Raw genomic sequence first — 25,500 nt, 5'->3', positions numbered from 1 at the left:
AGCTTTATTCTTGCCTAAATTGGGAAGCAAATAAGGATCAATGGAGCTTTTAACTAGGAAGTGGGAAGAATTTGGGCCATGTACTTTAGATTTGGACTTGTTAAAATGGCTCACCATGTTGTACAAAGATGCATATAATGCCATAGACCTGAATTACATTTTCCCACCTAAGCCAGATTGTCACATAAGATTGTGACCCATACAAGGCCATGCAAGAATTGACAACAAGAAGCTCCCCCTCTCTGCCCCAAATCTCTCTCTCTCTCTCTCTCTCTCTCTCTCTCTCTCTCTCTCTCTCTCTCTCTCTCTCTCTCTCTCACACACACACACACACACACACACACACACATACTCCTAGCAGCCAAAGTGAATTATGAAGCTCCTTTCTTCATCTGAAAGAGATGGAATTGCCCTTCATGGGTGAGGAGTTATGTTTATTCTCAGCATTCACTTCCAGTTTATTTTAAATTAAAGTGTCTTGACTCTCACCAGTTGGAATCTGATGATGAAGGAGGAGCCAGGGGAATGAGCACAAGGCCTATCTAGATCCCCCAGCCACCCACCCAGCCACCAAGTCAACTTGAAAATTAGCACTCAGGCTGATTTCTGTTCAAGCAAGCAAAAAATTGGGAAACAGTACAATACAGTTTGTAAGTTGAGGGTCAGATTTCTTGATGAGAAATATTTCTATTTTTAAAAAATACATCACATGTTTATGTAAATTCTTTGATTTATGAACAAATGGCATTTCCTAGAACTTTTTAAGAAGTTAAATAACACTGAACTAGGTTACAAAGTGAAAGATGATCAATTTTTGTTAATTCCAGCTAATTATAGTGTTTGAATAAATTATTTAACAAACTACATAAAAAATAAATCGTATGTAGTAGGCACATTTTACCTGAAATTCAGTGTGTGTATTCAACCTCATTCAGAATATGTTTAGTCATTCTTTAAGGATAACATGTGTGTGAACGTGAGTACTGAGATCAAGTTCTCAGTGACAGTAACTAGTATGCCTGGGGTGTTCCCAAGAAATACCAGTTTTTATAAACCCTTCCTTATCCAGACTTGCTCCTCATTATGAGCCATTCATTTTGGATATAATTGACCAATTACTTGCTTATATTTCTTAGTTTCAGCTTTGGACTAAACTCATTTCTGGTTTGTTCCCTTGATTCTGATCCTTCAAATCAATGCTTGCTCTTTTGAGCTTTGGGCCTTGCTATTTTCAGCTCCTGCCTCTGGCTTACTTGAATTGACAGCTTGTTCTTCCTGAACCTAATCATCTCTGCATTATCATAATCACCTTTGCCCAGAACTGAAGAATAGATGTTATACTGTTTCAAGATACCAGTATTATGATAGAATTGGAAACATTCCTTCACTATCAGAGAATATATGAATATGCATGATGATAATTAAACATTGTAAGGGGGGGTCACAGGAATCTAAAATACCTTATATCTCTGCCATTCAGGAATCCCAGTATAAATCATTTTTAAAGATGTATATGAATAGTTGCATAAAATAAGTACACTAGGCTGCATTAACAGAGGGATAGAATCAAGATCACATGAAGTGTTAATACCACTTTACAATGCGAACCATTCCGGTGTGAACCTTATGACGTAGGTCAAAACCAGTGGCGCTACATTTTTTCTACAACTCTGAGATCTTTCTCATGTCTCTTCTCGTTGTTTCTACTAATCCCCTGACCTCCGATTTCGTATATTCCAACGGCTGCTGGAATTGGGTATGTCTAGTTTAACGAAGAGAAGGACGAGGGGGGACATGATAGCACTCTTCCAATATCTCAGGGGTTGCCACAAAGAAGAGGGAGTCAAGCTATTTTCCAAAGCTCCTGAAGGCAGGACAAGAAGCAACGGGTGGAAACTAATCAAGGAGAGAAGCAACCTAGAACTAAGGAGAAACTTCCTGACAGTTAGAACAACTAACCAGTGGAACAACCTGCCTCCAGAAGCAGTGAATGCTCCAACACTGGAAGTTTTTAAGAAGAGACTAGACAGCCATTTGTCCAAAATGGTATAGGATTTCCTGCCTGAGCAGGGGGTTGGACTAGATGACCTTCAAGGTCCCTTCCAACTTTACTACTGCTGCTGCTGCTGCTGCTACTACTACTACTACTACTACTACTACTATTATTATTATTATTATTATTATTATTATTATTATTATTATATGTTCACAATTCTTGTATATGAGTAAATATGGAAAAGCATTGACAGATTGAAAAAAGGGCATTGTTTGGCCCAGTCTTTTTTTTAAAGAGACAGCTACCAGTAGTACCTGGACCAGGAAAACATCACTATTTCAGAACCAATATGCTGTGTGTATGGATGTGTGTATTCACCATGTCAAAATCTCTTTTCTATTTTCATTGAAGTTTTTGTCCCCTTGCAAAATGTCTTATGTCTTTCTATCTCATTGCTGAAGAAAAATTGTGCTGAATCACACCAAGACCATCTTAGTCCAACATTATGTTTCTCACAATGGCTCTCAGTAAGAGATGGAGTCTTATCTTCCGAGGGCAAGCTTTAGGCTAAGTCCAAGTAGCATTCTGGTTTGAGTACAAAAGTGTAGTGGGTGCCTCTTCTGAATCATTCTAAAAATGCAAATGTTTGCATCAGTAGGAGGTGGCACCATCAGCCAATGTCCCCCTGCCATTATTCTCATGCAACTTAGTATTTGCAGGTAGGTTGTTGGCTCTTTCTTTTTCTAATTAATAAATTAATTCATTTTATTTTGGCATCACCCAACTCCAGAATAACTCTGGGTGGCTCATAATATAAAACAGAATACAGACATAAATAAAATGCCCAATAACTACATAAACATTTAGAATAGAATAGAATAGAATAGAATAGAATAGAATAGAATAGAATAGAATAGAATAGAATAGAATAGAATAGAATAGAATAGAATCTGGAAGGACCTTGGAGGTCTTCTAGTCCAGCTCCCTGTTCAAGCAGGAGAACCTATATCATTTCAGACAAGTGACTGTCTAGTCTCTTCTTAAAAACCTCCAGTGACTGAACACCCACGATTTCTGAAGGCAAGTTGTTCCATTGGTTAATTGTCCTCACTGTTAGGAAGTTTTTCTTTAATTCTAGGTTGCTTCTCTCTTTGGTCAGTTTCCAATAATTGTTTCTTGTCCTGGCCTCTGGTACTTTGGAGAATAATTTGATGCCCTCTTCTTTGTGGCAGCCCTTCAAATACTGGAATACTGCTATCATGTCACCCCTTTCTTCTTTTCTTTAGACTAGCCAAACCGAAGTCCTGCAGCTGTTCTTCATATGTATTAGTCTCCAGACCTTTTATCATTTTAGTTGCTCTTCTCTGAAGTTTTTTCAAAGACTCAACATCTTTTTTGTAGTATGGTGACCAAAACTGGTTTTTGTTTCTAGTTTGTCTTTTGCATTAGGTTTTTTTTGTATGTTTGGCTATAATTTCTTTTTGTGTGAAGACTGATGCAAAAAATGAGTTAAGCAGCTCTGCTTTTTCCCTACTGCCGTTTACTTCCTTGCCATTGTCTGTCTTTAGTGGACCTACAGTTTCCTTGACTTTTTTCCTGTTATTAATATGTTGAAAGAAACTTTTTTAAAATTATCCTTGAGTTCTGTTTCAAGTCTTTGTTCATTCTGAGCTTTTGCTTTCCTGACTTTGTGTTTGCATGTTCTGGCTGTCTGCTGATAGTCAGTCTTAGTTATCTGTCCCTGTTTCCATTTTTTGTACTTGTCCTTTTTGCCTTTCAGTTTGTCAGAGAGATCTTTGTGCAGTCATGCTGGTTTCTTCTTTAATTTCTTGTTTTTCTTTTTCAGTGGTAATGTGCTGGACTGGGCATAGTAATATTAACAGAAATAAAAATGCAATTGTCATAGTTCTGATAGATGAAACTCTTCAAAAGAACTTCGAGACATTGTTTACCTTAAAGAATCTTTTATTCGAGAAACAAAGTATCGGCACTACATAGTTGCAACCAGAAACTAAATTCCCCTCCCCTGGATATGAAGTAACAAAGTGCAATTACCTCCTCCAATAAACAGTTATAAATCACATTCCTCAATTAGCTTGAAGCCTGGGCTTTCTCCCCAGCTTTCCAGCCCACCAAAACACTATCAGCTCTGGCCCAATGTCCTTGGGTTCCCACAATTAAGTTATTATTGTTATGACTAGTTGGACTCTTATCCCTACTCCCCCTCCCAGCAGCAACTAATTCTAAAAGCAATAAAGAAAATGGCTGCATTTCCATTCTGTTGTCAAAGCAAGAACATCCGATGTTAGCAGCGTTGACAACAATAGGGAAATAATATAGTGGCAGTCCAAACAACAATATCAACCCAAAAATAAAAACATATTAGCTTCCTGTACCAAGGGGAGTCATGTACACTCTGCAGCAAGGTCTGGAAGAACACCTAGTTCTTTCACATCTTCCAGAATGTCATGGGGATTGGAAGCTGTCCTGATCTCAAGAAAAACCTCCTCATTCAAGAGAGCAGGTGTCACAACAGAGAAGATGACACTGATCAAGGGAGCCTGGACCATAGGTCATTTAGGACTTAAAAGGTGCAGTTCACAAAGCTGGACAGTCACTAATAGCCTTTGACAGATCTATCTATCACATAGATAAATGATAGATAGATAGATAGATAGATAGATAGATAGATAGATAGATAGAGAACTAGATTATAGATTAGATATAGATGTAATAGAGATAGAGATAGGTGATATAGATTTAGATACACACACACCCACACGCACACCCACACACATACACATTTTATTAACAGTTTAGAAGAGAACAAAAAAAAAAAACCTTAGCAGGAACTAATACTAACTAAAGAAAAGAAGAAGAAAAAAAGAGCAAATTAAGAAAAAAATGTCTGCAGGCTCCATCATCTTCACCAACCATTCCTCCACTATAGGTAATATCAAACTTTTCCACTTTAGAGCATTTAAGTCTTGCTTTAGTTGCCATATATTAAAAACAATAGTTCATGAATTTTTTCTAGTTGCCTGTCCATTAGTCCCAAAAGAAAAGCCTCTGGTTTTAATTAACTTTAACATCTTCTGAATTAATGTATGTATTTGTTTCCTTTTTAAAGCTTTTTTAACACATCTACCAAGCATGATAGAATGTCTGTTCATGTTGCTGTCATCCAAGAATTTTTCAATCCTCCTTGACAGCCATTCAAGCAAGTGATTATCATAGTTCTTTTTATTAATGACTTCCACAATTGAATTCTGAAAAGCATGAGGATTCTCTAAAATATTTTTACTGGTTTTTAAAAAAATATTATTTATTTTATTGTACTAAGGAAGCAATGTTGTTTTTACCCTACAGGGTGTCTCTATTTTTTCTGCAAGAGTTTCATATTATACTACATTTTTCTTTTTTTAAAAAAAATATTTTCCTACCAAATTTTAGAACAATTGTTAAAAATGCAAGGAAATCTTTGTGATATACATGGATGTACACATTTGGGTGTGCATATATAATTATCCAGTGCTTTCTATTGTTTCAGCCCCATTTATGAGCTATTTCTATTGCCTCTGTTCTGAACATTGATGGACAACACTTCCATCGTTCATTTTTCAGAAACACTTTAAAAAGCTGTTTATCACTCTAAATTCTTTTGTTCTCCACTTAGGTACTAAATTAGAATATTTTCTTTCTCTGGGAAGAGGGGAAATTATTTAGAAGTATTACTTTATTTTTCTATTTTTTCTATATATTTTCTCCATGTGCATGTTTGGTTCAAAACAAAAAATGTGCTAGATATGATTGAAATCAGAAATCTCTGACTTTAGCTATGGGCTGTCCAGTCTCTTCTTAAAAACTTCCAGTGTTGGAGCATTCACCGCTTCTGGAGGCAGGTTGTTCCATTGGTTAATTGTTCTAACTGTCAGGAAGTTTCTCCTTAGTTCTAGGTTACTTCTCTCCTTGATTAGTTTCCATCCGTTGCTTCTTGTCCTGCCTTCAGGTGCTTTGGAAAATAGCTTGACTCCCTCTTCTTTGTGGCAGCCCTGAGATATTGGAACACTGCTATCATGTCCCACCTTGTCCTTCTGAAGTAATTTGATCTGTATGGGTTAAGGTCGTTGGCAAGGAATATACAAAATCGGAGGTCAGGGGATTAGTAGAAACAACGAGAAGAGACATGAGAAAGATTTCAGAGTTGTAGAAAAAATGTAGCGCCACTGGTTTTGACCTACGTCATAAGGTTCACACCGGAATGGTTCCGTAACATTTCACCATAATACACTTCATGTGATCTTGATTCTATCCCTCTGTTAATGCAGCCTAGCACTGTGTTAGCTTCAGAGTATGTCATACATACAGTAAGAAAACTGAGACCTATCGTGATGCAGCATGCAAGCTTTATACATCCAAGTGCTTGCACTGAATAAGACTTTCAAATATTAGCAACAATTTGGACCTGGAGTATAGTAAGCATATTTACTGTATTTATAAATGTATATTTAATTATATCTAAGCCTGAAAAAGTGTATATAAACTTATGCCAAGACACTGATGTGTATTCATTTTATTTTGTGGGACAAAAAGATCAGACAATAAAATCAGTGTTGTATTCTTTGGGAATATTAGAATTTGACCATCATGATAAATACTGAAGACTGTCTTTAATTCTTTTACAAAAATATTTGATGCTTAATTTTTATATCTTTGTTTCAATATTGGCAGATCTATCTTCATATCTTTTCTCCTGTAGCCTAACTTCTACAAGAAAAAAATAAAAAAATGCTGGCTTCAGTTAGCACTGAAATCAATAGAGCCTTTATACTGATTTACTAGATGAGGATCTGGATCACTGTGCTGCCAAATGGTTTGTTTCTCTCACTCCCTTTCTCTTACTTAACAGGAGGTGACATTGCCCTTTCATCCATCTCCTGTGAGAAATTACAGGCATTACCCTCTATGTATGCTTTTTGCAGTCATGCAAGTCAGTTTAAGTTTCTTCTCACCAACGGGTAAGTTATCTACAGTTGGCTGCAGCTCTAGCCTGCCATTTATTCCTATTTGTTCTCCAGAACAAATTCTCCAGAAATCTATTTAAGTTTATATAATTACCTCTTTTGTAAGTATTTCCTAGAAACATTGAGAATCATTTGCATTTAGGACTCAACTTAAGTCTATGACACTCAAAGTCTCATACCAAAGTGCCATAGGTTATCTGCTTCCTAATTTGAGGTTCTGCTCCAAGCTATGACTGTAGAGAATTTATACTGTGTTTTGTTGTAGGTACCTATGGGTTTTATGTCCTATAGTATATTCCTTCACCATTCTTGTATCAATCATAATAAGTTACTTCTCAAATAGCATTGGGATAACAAGATAGATAGTGGCTGCATTTCAGTTTCCCAATTCCCCATTAGGCCCCAGGAAAGTTTTTGGTGATGTAACGTTACTGGGACGTTGGGAGTTTACTTTTTTAGCCCTTTTTATTTGGAAAGATTTATGACTTGCAATGGGAAGAAGATGCCTCTAAGCAAGTTGGGGGATATCAGACTAACTGGGTAGTTTGGTGAAATTTTAAAGCAGTTGTCTCTCAGGGGTCTTCTATTCACATTCTCTGACTATCTCTCCCATTCCCTCCCCCCCACCCGCATACATTCTGAAATTTTCAGCAACCCATGAATACCTTGAAAATTGATAGAATGAAGACTCAACTTTCCTGAAAGAAAGTGAGCACCTTTAATACTGAGGCCAGGTTCTTAAAGAGTAGAAGTATTTAAACGAAGCCCAAGTAGTGAACTACACTACTTACTATACTTTTATAATCATAATAGTTGTCCATTACTAGTGCAGTTTCAAGGTACATTTAGAAAGCATCAAGAATGCTATTCATTTTATTAGACATTACTAAGTGTTTCTATTTGGAAGGGTCTCTTCACAGATTTCCCAAGGTAAATGAAAACATTTTATTCATTTCTCATATCGTGATTAAAGGAAGAAGTACTTCTGAAGATGTTACAAATGTTAAGGAAACCCTAAATGCATTTCTTGTCCTGAGTAAGTCCTTGACCTACTACATGGTGATTGTCTTCATGTTTTTCTTAAAGTTGTTTTCCTTGGTTTTTTTTTTTAAAGTGATATCCTCCATAGGATAAAGCAATTATTAGAAGCCAAACACAGTATACTTGTTGTGATAAAGGTTGGAGTATTCTTTTTCTTTCTTTCTTTCTTTCTTTCTTTCTTTCTTTCTTTCTTTCTTTCTTTCTTTCTTTCTTTCTTTCTTTCTTTCTTTTTTCTCTTTCTTTCATACATTTTAGTCTTTGTTTCTATTTTTCTTTCTTTCAGTTTTGTAGTAGTTTGTATTCGTTTTTACTATTGCAATTATAATCGTTAATAAAATTATTTTTTAAAAAAGAGAAGCAAAGTATGAGATAAACTTCTGGTGAAGTATTTATTTTGATTAGAAACTACCACAGAATTCATTTCTTTCTGCAGTTAAATATGCTCTTTAGTGCAAAAAGGCTCTGAATAGCTTAACAGTAATACAACAAAAGTAAAATAGAAAAAATTAGAAGAAAACCCAAATCCCTTCTCCAATCCATTTCCTAGCTACTAAGACACCATGGGAAACAGTAATTACAAAAATAGTATTTCAGAGAGTGGATCCACCATATCATCAATTCCCCAAGGCTTTCCAGAACAGGCAGGACTTGGTAGCCTTCCAGAATGTCAAAAAGGTTGGTGTTGCTCTGATCTTGGATGGGCATTATTCCAAAGAAGCATATCCTCATGGGAGTTGATAACAGTAGGCCCTCAGGGATGGGACTCAACAGGTGCCTCCCTTACTAGATTGTATTGGACAGGTAGAACTACTGAGTCCAGTATAAATCTGTAGTAACTGCACTGATTCAAAGTAACCTCTCTGCTATCTGTCTCTTATACAGTACAATTCTGTACAACTGTTCAAATACTTCCCTGTCAGTTTATTTCTACTCCAAATCACTGTTTCTTAAAGCCTGAAGTCACAAGGCTTACTATCAACTTAAGATGATTGCAGCACTGATATATGTCATTTATATAAATAAAATTCTCATTGTAACACTTGCAAAGAAAAACTTCGAAATACTGTTTCAATCTGTGCCTGAGGCTAACAAGGCCAAACTGCATTAGAAATAGAATGATTTTACTAAACTTTAACTTCTACAATTTGTAGTTCTGAGGAAAAACTGAAAAATCATGTTGTTTGAAGGGCACACCCACATTTTGATTTCACATCTTTACCCCATAACCATTCTAATACTCTTATAGTTCCTAATAACTATTGGAGAAATAATTATTTATTTGCTTGATTTTTCTTCTGAAGACTAATATCTAGTCTAATAATATCATGGTATAAAATACAGATTTATGCAGTTTCACTTTATAATTAATATTTAAAATTAATATTTTCCCTATAGATTTTTTTTTACTTATGGAGAATCAGTTTGGTGTAGTAGTTAAAATATTAGGCTAAAAACTGGGAGACCATGAGTTCTAATCCTGCCTTAGGCACAAAGCCATTGGTGACTTTGGGCCAGTCACATTCTGACTTAGGAAGAGGGCAGTGGCAAACCATTTCTGAAAAATCTTGCCAAGGAAACTGCAAGGACTTGCCCAGGCAGTCTCCAAAAATCAGACATGATTGAACATAGTTGTTCTATGTTTTAAAATAAAATGAAATTATTTGCATGCAGATTTTCTCGCTAATACCAATGTTATATTAAAATATTAATACCCTTAATGAAAAAAGAAAGAGACCAATATCAGTAATTTATCTGCAGCAAGAAAGAAATTTTTTTTGACCAAACAATGACGTAATGTGTGACAGGCTGAAACTATGAGCTGCAGGATAAAGTCCGAGGATCACAGTGGCTGGAACAATGATATGCAGTCATATACATGTATTTTCATTTTTTCCCCAGGTATGAAAAAGTGTTCTGAGGAATTTTTTTTCATTTTTAAAAATTACATAAAGCATATTTGAATTTAAAATTCAGGTAAATCACCCTTAATTTATAATCACAACTGGGATGGCAACTTCCATCACTGAATGATGTGACATTACATGATCAGCCCCAATTTTACTACCTTTTTTGTCATGGTAATTAAGCGAATCATCACAGTTAAGCAAATTACACAGCCATTAAGTGTTTATGGAGATTCTCAGTCATCCAGGTCATGGTTCTTCCAAAGGTTGTCCCATATATACATTTAGCTATGCACTTTGGGATGAATACCCTTTGAATGGTGGGGGAGTATGAAAGGATTTCCAGAAAAATTGCAGACTACAGGAATCATTTGCACTTCAGTTTGAAATGCAGACAACACAGACTCATTCTTAACAGTGTTCAACAGTGAAGGGACCGAGGGCAGAAAAGATTCTACAGAAAGCACAGCTCTACAACACAGTCCTTTCAGCAGTTACAAGAAGGCTCCACGCCCATTTGCGCTATTCAGGTGACCCTGAGGACACAGATAAACCTCCAAGTAGCCTCAATGACTCTCTAAAATAGGGGTGTCATACTCGCAACATCTCGTGACATGTCATGACGTATCGTGACTTTTTTTCTAAACTGCGGGCCAGTAGTTTGACACCCCTGCTCTAAAAGAATGCAAATGACCAGCCGTCAGCAAGGAGTATAAATCCTTCCATCCCCCACCATCCAGTCAGAGCTGAAGAAGTTTCCAGGATGAGAAGTGAAAGATCTTCAAAGAAAAACAAGAAAGTCCAGTTGCCTCTTGAAAAAGCACCTTTGGGATACACAGCTATTAAGCGAATCTGGTTTCTCCCATGGACTTCACAGAAATTGGCTGGGAAGGTCACAAATGGTGAACACATGACCCTGGGATGCTGCAACCATCATTAATACATTTCAGTTGCCAAGAGCCTGAATTGCAATCATATGACCACAGGATGCTGCTAATCCTAATTGTAGGGATTAGTCACTTTTTTCAGCACCACAACTTTGAATAGTTTCTAAATGAATGGTTGTAAATTGAGGACTACCTTGTCATGCAGTACCTCCCAAAGGCTGATAGAAAACTGTATTGCCAGTTTTCAATAATAGTGACTGGAAAGAGTTCTGACCCTGTCAAAAAAAAAAGGGGGGGGAGGGTTGGCTGAATATGGCAGTGTTTTTTCACTTTTGATGTATCAAGCAATAATATGAAGAACTTTATAATGCCACTTTTAGAATGCTGGCAGCCCGCAGAGATGTTCCTCCTTCTACCTAACACTTGTCTCTTTTAAATATTGGCTTATATAAAATAGTCCAGTGTTTCCCCATCTAGTCATTCAATCCCTATCTTTAAACAAGAAATCATATTATTAAGTTTCTTAAGCTTCAGTGAGGGGAGGGGCTTGAGAATCTTTTTAAAAAAATCACTTCTGTTGGGTGGCTGATGGGCAGGGATGACCAAACAAGGAAAGGGAATGGAGAATGATTAGGACTGTTATGAAGGGAAAGCTCAGTGCTGCTTATTCACCTAAAAGATATAACCACCAGAAAGGAAGGAGTCAGCCCAACCAAGCTGGGACAGAAAAAAAAATGCTGTGAATTGTTTTGTTCCAAGCTGCTCTTTGATGGATCTCCAGCATCATTGCTTTCTTCTTCTCTGTATGATAGAGAAAGGCAACTAAAGAGAGGAACACAGAACAAGCTATCTGGCAAAAGCAAGACCTAAATTGTCATGTATCTTCCAACAGCTAAAGACATGATTTCCGCAGAGAGTTAATCCCTACTCACATCCATTCCCATTTCTAAGTGTTGCAGAGACTCCCAAGGCTAGTCTCAGGGGATTCAACCCACATTCAGAGGTCTGAATTGAGTGTACAGGTTATGATATAGAGATATGTATGGGAGAGAAAGTCATATCATTACTAAGAAACATATCTGCAAATAAATCTAAAGTGTATGGAAGAATGGAGTTCTACAGGAATGGAAGGAACATACTATTATTCAGAGTGACTTATTCTTTATTGAGATGTTTTCTAATGTACCATTTTATTTCCATTTCCTTTATATATAAAAAAAGAAAAAAGCCAAATTGATTTCCAAGGACCTCCCTGCAAACACAATTCTCTGCTCTCCTGCTGTTTTGAATCAGAAGCAAAATAATGGGCACCATTTTTCAAATAGAAGAGGAGGTGTTTTGCTGGTGCTTCTGCATATTCAGAGAGGGAGAGTTTGAGTATGCTAAGATATTGCCTTTAAACATAAACAAGTCTTATTAATTTAACTTCCTTTTAAAGAAACGTTTTCAGAGAAGAAAATGTAGCACTTTTCAAATAGAAAAAGACAAATTCAATCAAATTAGCAATCGGGAAGGAGGCACGCATGTGTGCATGTGTTATAAATAAGGCAGAAGTCAAGAAAAAAATTAGAATGCTATAAAGATTTCTGGCAAACATTTCTGAAATCTGTTTGTCTTGTTTAAATAGCTTAATGAACGACACCAAATTCTTAGCATGGGAATATGAAACTCTTGAGTAATCTAGATACAGTTTGCAATAAAGGCATTTGGACCAGTTTAGGTTTAGGATAGCATCAGAAGAGGAATCTATTGATCCTGGTAAAACTATAAGGGAACTAAATCCAGATTCAGCTTGCTATTTCTTGGAAGAGTTGAAGCAAGCTTAAGAGTAATAATGCACGATTTCTGACTTTCATACTGCCTTTCTCAATCCTAGTATCCTTGAGATACATCAGCTACAAATCCCAGACGTTTTTAAGAAGAAACTGGACAGCCATTTGTCCGAAATGGTATAGGGTTTCCTGCCTGAGCAGGAGGTTGGACTAGATGACCTCCGAGGTCCCTTCCAACTTTATCATTATTATTATTAATTCCAAATTAATATGTCTATTTTAATCCATTACCCATGTAGGACACCAGGTCTGGGGAAAGCTGGTTCTTTGAGATGTTTCCCCAATGTTTTCAATCCTGTGTGGTTTATTTTTTTATATCTACAAACACACTTAATATATTTTAAATTAACAAGGCAAGCACGAATGCATACTCATGCCTTTTGAAAGAATTAAAGCTTAAATAATCCTTTGTTTTCAGAGTTCTGTTTAAGCAAAAAGGATTTTCTTTAGTTCACTAGTGAAAAAAGAGTTAAATCTTTCATCCATGATTGCTCTGATCCCATTAATTATGAATCCCCCTAATTTGCATTTTTGAGAAACAGGTAATATAAAGACATTGGACAATTCATAGTTTGGCCTTGAATGAAGTTGCTGAAGCAAAATCAATTTTAAGTTGAAAAGATATGTATTTGGCTACCTGCCTTTACTACCAATGCAATCCTATGGATTCTTATTCAAAAACAAGTCCCAATAAGTTCAGTAGAGCTAACTCAAATGAATGTCCATAGAACTGTAATGTCTAAACAATAAGTAGCTCTCTTGTTTTTCTTATGTAACACTAGCACCATTTTGATATCTATATACAACAACAAAAAAAGCTCCATGATGCTTCTCCATCTTGCTGTCTTAACCACCAATTCAAGTAATACATTACTATTTCCCATTTTAAAGTGCAACTGAAGATGACATAAATGAATGCTTGTGCAAACATAAGCAAGGGTTAAGCAATACTGCTATACTAGCTTTTATTAAAAACTATTGATTATGTTGATGTTTGTTTAGATATATATTACAATTATTCTCATTGCTTTAGATTTATTTCAGACTGCAACATTTTATGTAGAGAATTTCATTGGAAACTGAAACTTCACTATGTGGGTATTACTGTAATCTTTACAACATATGCCAAATTTCATATGGACTGTTATTAAATTATTAATTCAATGTATAAGAGTTGAATGAAAACTAATGTCCCCAACTTCATAACTTTAAATAGAGATATTTTAATAAATGAGATAGGAAAATAATTCTTGAATGAAATATTTTATTATTTGTTACCTGTACTTATGTCCATAAAATCACCACTACTTGCTACAAACTTCTGCTAACGATGGATAAGCTTCTTAAAACCTTTATGAAAGAACATTGCACTTTGCCTCTTCAGTTAATTCCTAACAGTCCTCTCCACCTTTTTATTCGAATCAAACAAACATATTCCTTCAATTTGGGGACATGGGAAAGTCACATGGCATCAAATCTAGAGTATATGGTAGATGGAGTAAGATGGCAAGATCCATCTTCACAACTGCCTCTTGGGTGGTTAATGAGCTCATGAGCTATGAGACCTAGCATTGTCATATTGCAGCAAAATGTCCTTCTTGTGCTTCCCAGCTCTGCTTAAGTATTATTTTGAAACTTTGAGTACTTAAGTGTAGTGCTCTATGTGGATAGTGGTAGTAGGTTCAAGGAAATCCATGTGAATAACATCACCTGCATCCCCCCCAAAAAAACTTTAACCATGATTTTTCTGCCAAATCCTAGGTTTTGATTTTTTTCCCCCTACAGGTAAACTTTTATGAAGATATTTCAAGGATTGGTGCTTCACTTCTGGATCATAATAATGAACGTACATTATGTAAAAGAAATCCTCATCTTCATTCCTGTAATATAACAATTGCTGGAAAATCTCAATTCTTGCAGGTTTCATTTTTGCCATCAATATGCAAGGAACTCATCTTGCACAAACTTTCAATATTGAAAAACACCAACAATGTCACCTAGGCCGTGGAATACCAAGTTTGATGGCAATTTATTTTTGATTGATCTGTGGATGGTTCATGAACCTTTCTTCACAGTTCATTCCTGATCACACAAATCAGCCCTTCCCACTTTACCATCTTTATATTTTTTTTGGGATTCACCAACACACAGTATTCATGTCAACACTGTCATCACCATAAACAAAGTACATTCAATGGTGAATTTCAGTTGGAAGGACTGCTTTGGCAGTAAAAAAAAAAAATAATCAGAGTGCATTGCTTAAAGCATACTCATCATTCTTCACTTACAGGCTTCCATGTCATAGTAACCTAACTTTTTCTCATAGCAATGTCTAACCGACTGTATGAAACAACAGATACTACTGAATGTGTTGGAGCTTCTAACTATCATACTGCCATCTGTTGATGACTTATAACACTGGAGGTATGACTTTTCATTCAATTCTTCTACACAAAGGAATATTTTGCTAATAGAACAATCATCTCCAACTTTAGATAATCCACCCTGGAGTTCTTAAAATATTGAAAGCATTTATGACTTCCATTACCTTTTATGTTCTACTCTGCTGGTTCAATAGTAGCTCTGCAGTGCATTGTTCCCAGGTGTCTTCATTTTTGCTTGCTAGTTTTTTTTATCACTACAAGCTGATATACCAACTGCAACCTATTTTGACAGATACAGCTTTGCTATTGCTATTTATGACTCTGATAACCTCGCACATGAATTATTACAACACATTATGCATGGGGCTACCTTCAAAAATAGTTCAGAAACTTCAGCTGATTCAAAATAGACTAGTCAAGCTGTTCAGTGCGATTGGCCAGTATTGTCCTATCATACTGCTTTGCAATACTTTATCTGTACTATGCTAGTAATACTTTATCATCTACTTTGACTTCCAGTCTATTATTTATGTATTTTCTAAGTTCCAGATAAAAGTCCTCCAGAGTAACTTAAAAAGCAATATAAAACAATCATAAATAAAATGCAATCGGTATTAATAAATCTATACCTCTAGCTACTTTTAGCAAAATGAAAAGAAATATTTTGTTCTTGCACCATGAGCACCACGCCTATAATGAATCTACAAAAGGGACAGAATCCAATCTGGATTGGTCACCGGGACCAATGGTTTTGTCTTCTGAGCTTTTGGACTCATACGGGAGCTCATCTTCAGGGAACTTCTCTCTAGCATTGTGTGTGGACAGGGCTTGCGTCTCACTGACACTGTGCTGCTTTTATCTCTAACCGCCCTACTCCCACAAACATCTTTAAAGAACTGGGTGGGGGGGAGGGAAGGATTTTAAATGACTAGCTTCTATTCAGGGCAATTGTGCAATTATCTCTTGCCGATGTTCATATTTAGGACTAGAAAGAAATATTCTTTCTAAAACCATGACAAGGCATACACTCATTTCAGCCCAAGAACTGGCACTAGGCTTGTTGCTCCTTTCATCGTCTTCCACTGCCAGGACTGTAGCATCTAGACCAGTGTTTCTCAACCTTGACAATTTTAAGGCATGTGGACTTCAACTCCCAGAATTCTGGCTGTGGAATTCTGGGAGTTGAAGTCCACATGCCTTAAAATTGTCAAGGTTGAGAAACACTGATCTTGACTTCAGCCCTTGAATTCAGCTTTAGTTTTAGCATTGATTTGCCAACTGGTTTGCTTTCAGTTTGCATCCCTCCTCATACTCCCCTCTGCCCTGAAAGCAATTTATCAGCTGAGTGAAGATAGTATGAAAGATAGGGATCTTGGCCAGAAGACAGTTGGAATACTTTTTGTTTGTTAGAACAGGACACGGGAAGGCCTGAGGTCCATTAGACTGTGAATCGGGATGCCCCTTTCATTTAAAAATCATTTGTCAGCAATTAAGATTGTTAAAACCTAGCCACTATTGAATTTTACAAAAGCATAAAGAGTTGTCTGGAGATAAGAACTATTTCTTGCTTTGCTTTTGAATGTTTAGTACTGATTTAACTCCGGTTTGAAGCAAATAAAGAAGGAGGAATAAAACCAATGTGGTATAGCCATGCGTCCTTAATAAAATATAATTTAAGATTTTCCTAGCAACGTTCTCTGGCATACATGATTTTATAATAGAACAGGAAAAGTTGATTAATTCTAATAGGACTCACTAGAGCAAGCCTGGGCCTCATTCAGTAAAGAGGAATTGTCTTGTGCCACATATAGAATATATAATATAGTTAATGTATATAAATAACAAACTTCCTTTATTTATTTTTTATATATATATTTATCTTGTAGGGCCACATTACTAGCTGTCCAAGGGCACAAGTGGCCTGTGGGCTATGGGTTGGACGCACCTACTAGAATTTCTATGATAATGTTCCAAATATTTTAGACTCAGAAAGTATTGGAGAGAAATGTTGGCAGAAATACTAAGCAGTAGCCGTTAATAATTTAATAATTCATAACAAATGAATTATAAAGGTATCTGGCACACTTCTTCTGGCATTTATCTGTGTTTCAAAATCAACACACCACTAACAAGAAGTAAAGATCACGAGTGAGTATATTTTGCCCTCTGGGGTTAGACATGATAGCAAATTAGTAAATTTACCAATAGCAAATAGATTTTTAAAAATAATTTCTTCAAATATTTAGATTCTTCACACAAAAATGAGATTTTTATGCATCTATATTTCATTTTGCATACAGGCAAACCATTGTTTAGTGACCATTTGAAATGATAGTTTTGCTGAAAAAGCGACTAACAAATTGTCCTTACTCTCATACACATTGCAGCATCCCAACAGTCATGTGATCAAAATTTGGATGCTTGGCAGCCAGCATGCATTTACAAGAGTTGCAACATCCCAAGGTCATGTGATCCTGATTTGCAACTTTCCAGCCAGTTTTGGACAACTAGATTCACAATGACTATATGATTCTGCAATGATTTGCTTAACAACCACGACAAAAAGAAAAGAAAAGAAAGCTCATGAAATAACAACCTCCTTGCTTAAAATTCTGGTACCAGTTGTGCTAATAAGTCGAGCACTACATGTATATACGTTAGAAACATAACTAACAAAGTTTGGTTAAATTATTGGAAACCAGAAGAGGAGGAGGAGGAGGAGAAATACCTGTTATCAGAAGACATCTAAAGTCTTGTTTTTACCTTTCAAAACCTTTCCTGTCTTTTTAATGGATCCTATTGCTAATGAAGTAAGTTTGTGGCCATTCTACTTTCTTTCACGAATGCTCTGTTTTGGAAAGAGTCACCTCATTAAAATCACTATCAAATTGATCTGTACCATCAGCTATACCACCATGTTTCATTTAAGCATTTTCGGGAAGCTATGCTGTATCTTTCTATGTTAGGCATAAAATCCAATTCATGTCAGGTTTTTGTCAACTAATTACTGGAATAGACTGGCAACCACAGTTTTATACTCCATCTTTATGATAATGACCTTCAATCGGTTCAGGTTAAGATTTATGTACGTTTCTTGCTGTTACTGAAGTATGAAAACCCCCAATAACATCAGAATATAATGAATAAATAAGGGAGTCAGGCAATGTCATTCACAGCAAATTGCAGTGATGCCCTAATGACCTCGCTTGTATCTGACAAAAGTGCAAATATCATGACATTTTCCTGAATATGCCATCAGAATGTTGTCACCAATCATCCACCAGACCAGTGCCCATAGAGTCAGGACAAGGCATCGTAACTCTGAAAGCTATATCTGTTGTTATGGTTCAACTAAGAATCTCTACTGATATTTCTTAGCCATGTATCTGCTTTCTCCCCATTCAGTTTGCTTGATCAAAGTGAACTCACATAAGCATAAACATATGCACAGATCTGGCTTAGATGTCCACTAGCTAGCTTTTATTCTTGATATTGATAGTTGAAACACTTATTTATTTATTTATTTAGTCAGTTGGTTTTTATCTACTTTCCTCTATAGAGATTGGTTCATTGAAGTACTGACATATATTTCAAAGCAGAGCATTCACTAATTAACTTTCTTTCTGTAATAAGCCTCTATTTCTTTTAAGCATCAAAATACAAGGAACCTCATAGATCAGACCAGTGGCCTAACTGGCTCAATATCTTGTTTCCTGCAGCAGCTACCCAGGTGGAAAGCCAATAAGTTAGACATGAATACAATAGCACTCTGCTGTTCAAATTCTCCAGAAACAGCTGTTCAAAGACATGGTGGCTCTGATACTGGAGGTGATAGATAGCTATCATGATTAGTATGCATTGATCACCTTATCCTCCCCTTTGTCTGCACTAGATCATTGAATGTGCGAATGAGACATTTGGTGCAGGACTTTGAATACACTTCAATACCTTTGATTATCATCAGCATTCTAATTTTATGTTTAAGGAGAACCTCATCATATATGGATATTTGCTTCATATATGCACCCTGCAGTATCCAGCCGTATTAGTAGCTGGATTTAAAAGATGTAAGTAGTACATTATTTCTTAAAAATCCACACCTGCCATGCATGAACAGAAGTGGCTTTTGCTACAAATGAGTAAGTCTTATTTGTCCACTATCATTCCCTTCTTGATAATGCAAAGGAATAGAAAAGAACCCCATTAACTTCAATGCCTGAAATGCACTGCAGTGCAATTGGAGCAATTTTCTTGGCCATTTATTGCCTTACTAAAAACCACTCATTGGAACAACCTTTCACACAACCTGCAATAAATATATTTATCACAAAATACTCTACCCCATCAACAACCTCAAGACCTGGGCATATATTTCATTGCCTATAAACTGATTGATGCCCTGGAACTATATCAGGCTTTTTAACAGTTCTCCCTCTCTTGCTTCTTTGGCCTAGAAGATAAAACAAAAAGCAGATTTAGGAGAAGGTGAAAGCCAAAATGGCATGCATCCCAGAAAAAGTAAAGTGATAAAGATGGGAATGAAAAGGAATATTTCTGTAGATGTCAAATAATGTATCTATTCATTTAAGTGATGGCAATAATGTGATAAGTGATGAAAATATTTATTACTTTATTCTGAACAGGTTAAATTAAATGCTTCTCTGACAATCTTCTGAATGTCTACTTAGAAGTAGGTTTTATTGAGTTGAATAAAATTTATTCTTAGGTAAATCTAGGCATGATTTCATAGTAAAACATTATCAGTCTGTATGAGATTGTTTTTAAGTAGAACCAGCAGTCTCCTTATTTTTAAGTAGAGCAGTGGCCTATCACTGAACTTTTGGTACAGAAGAATGAAAGAATTCTGAACTCTGGCTTTCATTTTATTTTTTAAAAGAGAACTGATGTGAAACTTTCATGCAAGAATCAAATCTTGGCTACCCCAATTTCAGCAATATAATTTTAACTGGATAATGAATTTGTTGTATCTTTCATTACACAATTACTGGTTTACAAAGTATACAAAGGTGTACAAAGTCTTTTCATTTCTGGTCTAAATACTACTAATGAAATATTTTGTAAATCTAAACAGCTTTGTGACACTCTGTTATCAGAACAACCCAGTGGAAGAAAATCAGAGTTGGATTTTGATGCCCAGTAAATTAATTTCAAAGGCAAGAGTAGTTTATATCCAAACGTACGAAAACGCCCCTTTTTGAAGATGAAACACCTATATGCAGATATATCCAGCAAACATAGCGGTGATTCTAAAATGTAGACGGTTATGTTATAGTCATGACATTTAATGACTGAGATTAAAAAAATGTCTAACCTTGAACTTTGGGATTAGAAAAAGCATTTCTAATCCAGAAACATGTTTGCCTGCTTGTTCTCCTTTTTTAGAACAAGGTGCTTCTTAGGAGCACTAAACTATTTTGTACATAATCCAATCTTTATTATGCTCAAGACCAGCATAAGCTATTTGGTTACATTGGTGGCTTCTGTTCTGAGTATCAATATTACCCAGCTTCTCACTACCTGTTAAGCAGTGTTTCTCAACCTTGACAATTTTAAGGCATGTGGACTTCAACTCCCAGAATTCCACAGCCAGCAATGCTGGCTGTGGAATTCTGGGAGTTGAAGTCCACATGCCTTAAAATTGTCAAGGTTGAGAAACACTGTGTTATAGGAAGGTAATGTGTGGGGTAAAGCTGCCTTCATTCCCCAGTGCTAATAAAAACATGTGGGACAAATTCAAGGTAAGAGAAATTATCCCTGCATCAGTGTCCCTGCACTTTCCTTAATGAAACTAATCAGCTCTCAGTATAGTTATTGTTTGAATGGAAGATTGACTGAGAATGTCACACATTTTGCCATAAACCCCACAGAAGGGGGGATGAAATGTATAAATATATATAATAGCTTAATAAGACTGCCAACCTCTGATTTAGTGCTTTTTCAGAAGAAATAAATTTTTAGCATTATTTTCCAATCCTTATTAATAAACAGAAGAGGGAAAGTAGACTTTATTTAGCAGGATAGAAGATTTTTTTAAAAAAAAACAATGAAGTTAGTTGTAATTTTTATAATTGTTGAATCTTTAATACCTTTTTTCTCATGGTATGTCTTTTGGGTATAGCACATTTTGAAAGACTGTAAAATGGAATGGCAGAACAATCCAAGAGATACTATACTATTATGGAATTGTGTTCACTGTTTTGAGGCTTGTCTTGGCTTATTTCTTACAGTACCAAACTTGCTCTCATAAAGCATGGTGCATATTACTAACTGCTTCCTGTACTTAAAAGCAAAATTTGGTTTCCCATAAGAAAAATAATAATTTGGGGTATGTGTCTTTCATTGGAAGTAAAAAGCTAATTATTTCCAGAGGACGAGAGAGGAAAACAATTGCATTTTCAGGAAAAAAAATATTCCAGCAGAATAAGAGAAAGTAGATATCACGTTCTACTTGTAAAACAGGATATAAGAAGATACTATCAATCAAAGCAACCAGTGGCTCAGAGTTCTTTGCTAAAAGAGTCCAAGGAAAACATAGATCTCCACTGTGTTTCCAGGCACAAGGACTAAATTGCAAAAGCAATTGGCTACAGCAAGCTCCTACATGTGGGGAATTAATTAATAAGCTCTAGTGCAAAAGCCTCAGGTGTCTGCAAGCCAAAAAATAAAAGATTGGCTCCGAACAGACTGAGCCAGCAGAGAATCATATATTATTTTTGTTAAATGTTACAAAATCACAAAGTTACATTTTACCAAAAAAAAAGTAGTGACAGGATTATTTTTCATTAAACAATATACCCAAGGAATGTTTATATTATATCAAAGTGTACAACTGAATTTCAGAATTTCATGAACACTTGACATTTAGTTGCCAGTTAAATGAGTGGAAACTAGTGAGCCACATAGGGATAGCTAAAGATGAGGACTGTGATTTATGCTCAAATGGAATTTGCTATTTTTTAAATATAAATGTAGAAATAATAATGATTATTTGTGTGTTTATTTTACAGGTTTGTAAACCAATACAATCAATGAAGACACTGCCTATTAAATAATAAAGCAAAAATGAAACAACACACAATAAGAAAATATAACTTTTAAGTTCCATGCTTATCCAAGAACACCAAATGATGCCAAGAGCACAAAAACACAGTATTTTTTTAAACTGCTTTGTGAAATATGGGGGAGGAGACCAAGAGAAGCTTGTCCCAGAGCACTGAGACTACAATGGGGAAAGTAGAAATAAGAAATAGAACGTCTTACCACAGTGGCTAAAACTATGATAAAGTATCCTAGGCACCTGCTTATTCAGTCTTTCATCCAATGTCCCAACGATACTATGGAAGAATATATTATCTCTTAGCCATCATCTCAGATTTTCAGCAGATTTCTTGGGTAAAGTAAAAATCAGGTTAAATTATTGAGTAGGTGCCATTTCTTTTAATTTTTCTATCTACATTTGATTTCAAATTATTTCCAGAACAAGAGAGAGGAAAACAATTGCATTTTCAAAAAATAAAATATTCCAGCACAATAAGAGAAAGTGGTTATCATGTTTTGCTCATAAAGCAGAATATAAGAAGATACTATCAATCAAGACACTAGTGGCTCACAGTTCTTTGCTAAAAGAGTGCAAGTGAAACATTGCATAGATTGCAAAAGGAACAAACATCCAAATTGTTGTTCCTCACTATGGTTGCCTTAGAAAATTATGTTCCCAAGTTTGCAATTCAGAAAGACTCTTCAAATCTGAAGTCTATTAATGTTTATAGATGTCTTTCAAACAACATATAAATAATTATAATACTAGATATGATAACAGAAATCAGTTGCACTATTACCACACATTTTTGCTGTACTAACAATTATTGTGATACTTTTCTCAGTTGCTGTATATTTATTTTGTACTGTTTTTAATTGTTTTAACAGTTTAAGAGTTGTTTGAAGCCCATGTGATTTAGATGGGTGGCTCTAGAAATTAAATAAACAGATATGGCAGCTGTTACCTGAGCTCCTTAAATGAAAGCAGCTGTATTTAGCTATGAATTTTCATTCCTTCTGTTTTCATTAAGTTATATGGGCTGGTGCAAAACAACTCTTGGCTAGCAAAATTGATTCTTAGGATGAAAGTTTAAAAGTGCAATTCTGAATATGTCTTCTTAAAAATTAATCCCACTGAACTCAAAAATATTTATTTAAGATTAAATTCTGTTAAAGTCCATGGAACTTTAGGGGGCTTGGTTGAGTGACATTGCATAGGTATCATTTTAGTGTCACTCTATTTCAGTGGTGGCGAACCTATGGCATGGGTGCCAGAGGTGGCACTCAGAGCCCTCTCTGTGGGCACCTGCGCCGTTGCCCCAGTCCTAGGTCTTCAGCTGGGTTTTATAAAACCTTTTCGCTTTAGGCCTCCGCCGCCGTGTACACAAAAAAAAAGGTTCAATCAATCAGTTAATTTCAACTTCTTGTGGGAAAAAAAGATCTTGCAAAGTTGGGATTGATTGATCGAACTTTTTAGTCCCACCCAGTCTGCCGTTACCACCGCAGCCACGCCCACCCAATGGGCCACACCTACCCGGCACCCGACGATGCATAAGTGGGTTTTGGGTTGCAGTTTGGGCACTCGGTCTCTAAAAGGTTCGCCATCACTGCTCTATTTGCATCCACCTCTGCTTCAGCTACATCACAATAATAGCTTAAAAATAAGATGTATGTCTTATGGTAGTACAACTTTGTGGCATATACAGTCAGTTTTGATTAGCCTGGCTTAACCTTCATTAAGTGTTATCGGTGGTACTAAACATGAAATCTAGCTACTACTGCACCATGAGAATCCTGAGAAAATGATTGTGACAGTCGTGTCCCTTAGTTAATTGGGTTCTAATCATAGATAGCCATATTCCTTCACTTTTACTTCTTAAGTATAATACTTACAGAATATTCCCTAGTTATTCAAGGTTGTTGGGTCAGAAGTACAGCTATCTAAAAAAAGAAACACACTGTAACAATTTGTTCTATGTGAAATACCTCATCAAAGTGTAGGAAAGAACATTTTATCCAAAGAGAATTATCATGTAAGAATAGAACAAAGAACAAAACTTGTTTTAACATAGGATCTACCACAAGACAGGGTCACTATGCAGGAAAAAACATACTAAAGTATTTTATTTTAGTAATATATATTTCACAATATAAATAGTTGCATACATAACACAAACAAAAAGCATAGGGACAGAACATTAAAATCAGGGAGGGAGGAAAGAAGGAAAGAATATATCTTGAGTTAACAAGAATTTTCAGCTGGATAAAAACATTAGTGGCAATGTTTTCACCATCTCACCTCCATGGGTGTGTAGACTGTAATACTCTCAGTCCTTTAATGTAATAAAATAAAACAGCAAAAACAAAAACCAGACTACTACAGGAATTGCAGGAATATTATTTTATTGCCACGTGAAAGGATGGTCTAAGTCCCCTTCTCATGCTTTCTACTTTCACAGGGCTGAGGAACTGTTTCAACTTTTCAACCTCCTTCTCAAGGCCAGCTAAATTCCTCTACAAAACATGCATGCACATGTTAAAGTATAGGTCAGGGGTCTTCAAACTTGGCCCTTTTATGACTTGTGGACTTCAAATCCCAGAATTTCTCAGTCAGGCATGCTGGCTGAGGAATTCTGGGAGTTGAAGTCCACAAGTCATAAAAGGGCCAAGTTTGAAGACCCCTGGTATAGGTCCTACACTATATGGGCACTGTGACTAGGAAATCCCAATCCTACCTTTGTTGTACTTGTGTTCAATATAAGTGTGTATACAATTATAACTTAACACTTGTATGCAAAGCTTATTCATATAATTACAAAAATAAAACCTCATTTGCATCAACAATGCCTTTCTCACATCAAAGTTCAGAGAGATTCCAAGACATTAGAACTATCTTACCTGTATACATGCATACACAGATACCCTCATACACACCATACCTATAAGTAAAAAAATCTTTATTTAAAATGTATTCTTATAAAAAAAATAATTCTTAAATTATTTTTAACATGTTCACCATACTGGAGTTTACATGAGCATATGTAAAAAAAAGGCAAGTGTCACCTTTTACTGAACTAATCTCAGTAGAAGTGAATCTTTCAGAAAACACGGAGCTCTTCTTGAGGCAAAAATTCAGTTATGATTACACTCACTAAGATGAATCCATCCAATAAAAGTCATCATCCCCTTATTCAGAACAGTTACACCACAAGCTACAGATCTGATAGAGTAGCACAGCACACAAGAGAAAGAATTATTGGCACTATTCATGAAATTTTGTTCAAGACTAGACTTATCTTCATTTTCCTGCATTCCCTAAACACCTGGAATGAAATTAAAATTTTACATACTTATTTGACATTTACATATACAC

At 35.8% G+C, this 25,500-nt stretch overlaps 1 long non-coding RNA gene across 1 annotated transcript; it reads right to left on the bottom strand.

The window, feature by feature from the left end:
• Positions 1–22,355: 22,355 nt before the first annotated feature.
• LOC107302981 lies at positions 22,356–25,060 on the bottom strand. The gene is made up of 3 exons (XR_001549404.1): positions 25,026–25,060; positions 24,021–24,068; positions 22,356–22,476 (listed from the first exon to the last, which is right to left on the bottom strand). It is a non-coding gene; the product is annotated as an uncharacterized LOC107302981 (long non-coding RNA).
• Between the last annotated feature and the right edge of the window lie 440 nt (positions 25,061–25,500).

Source organism: Protobothrops mucrosquamatus, unplaced genomic scaffold, assembly GCF_001527695.2.
Source record: "Protobothrops mucrosquamatus isolate PMUCROS unplaced genomic scaffold, P.Mucros_1.0 scaffold_310, whole genome shotgun sequence".
Classification (NCBI taxonomy): Eukaryota; Metazoa; Chordata; class Lepidosauria; order Squamata; family Viperidae; genus Protobothrops; species Protobothrops mucrosquamatus.
This window is presented reverse-complemented; position numbering and strand designations above follow the sequence as displayed.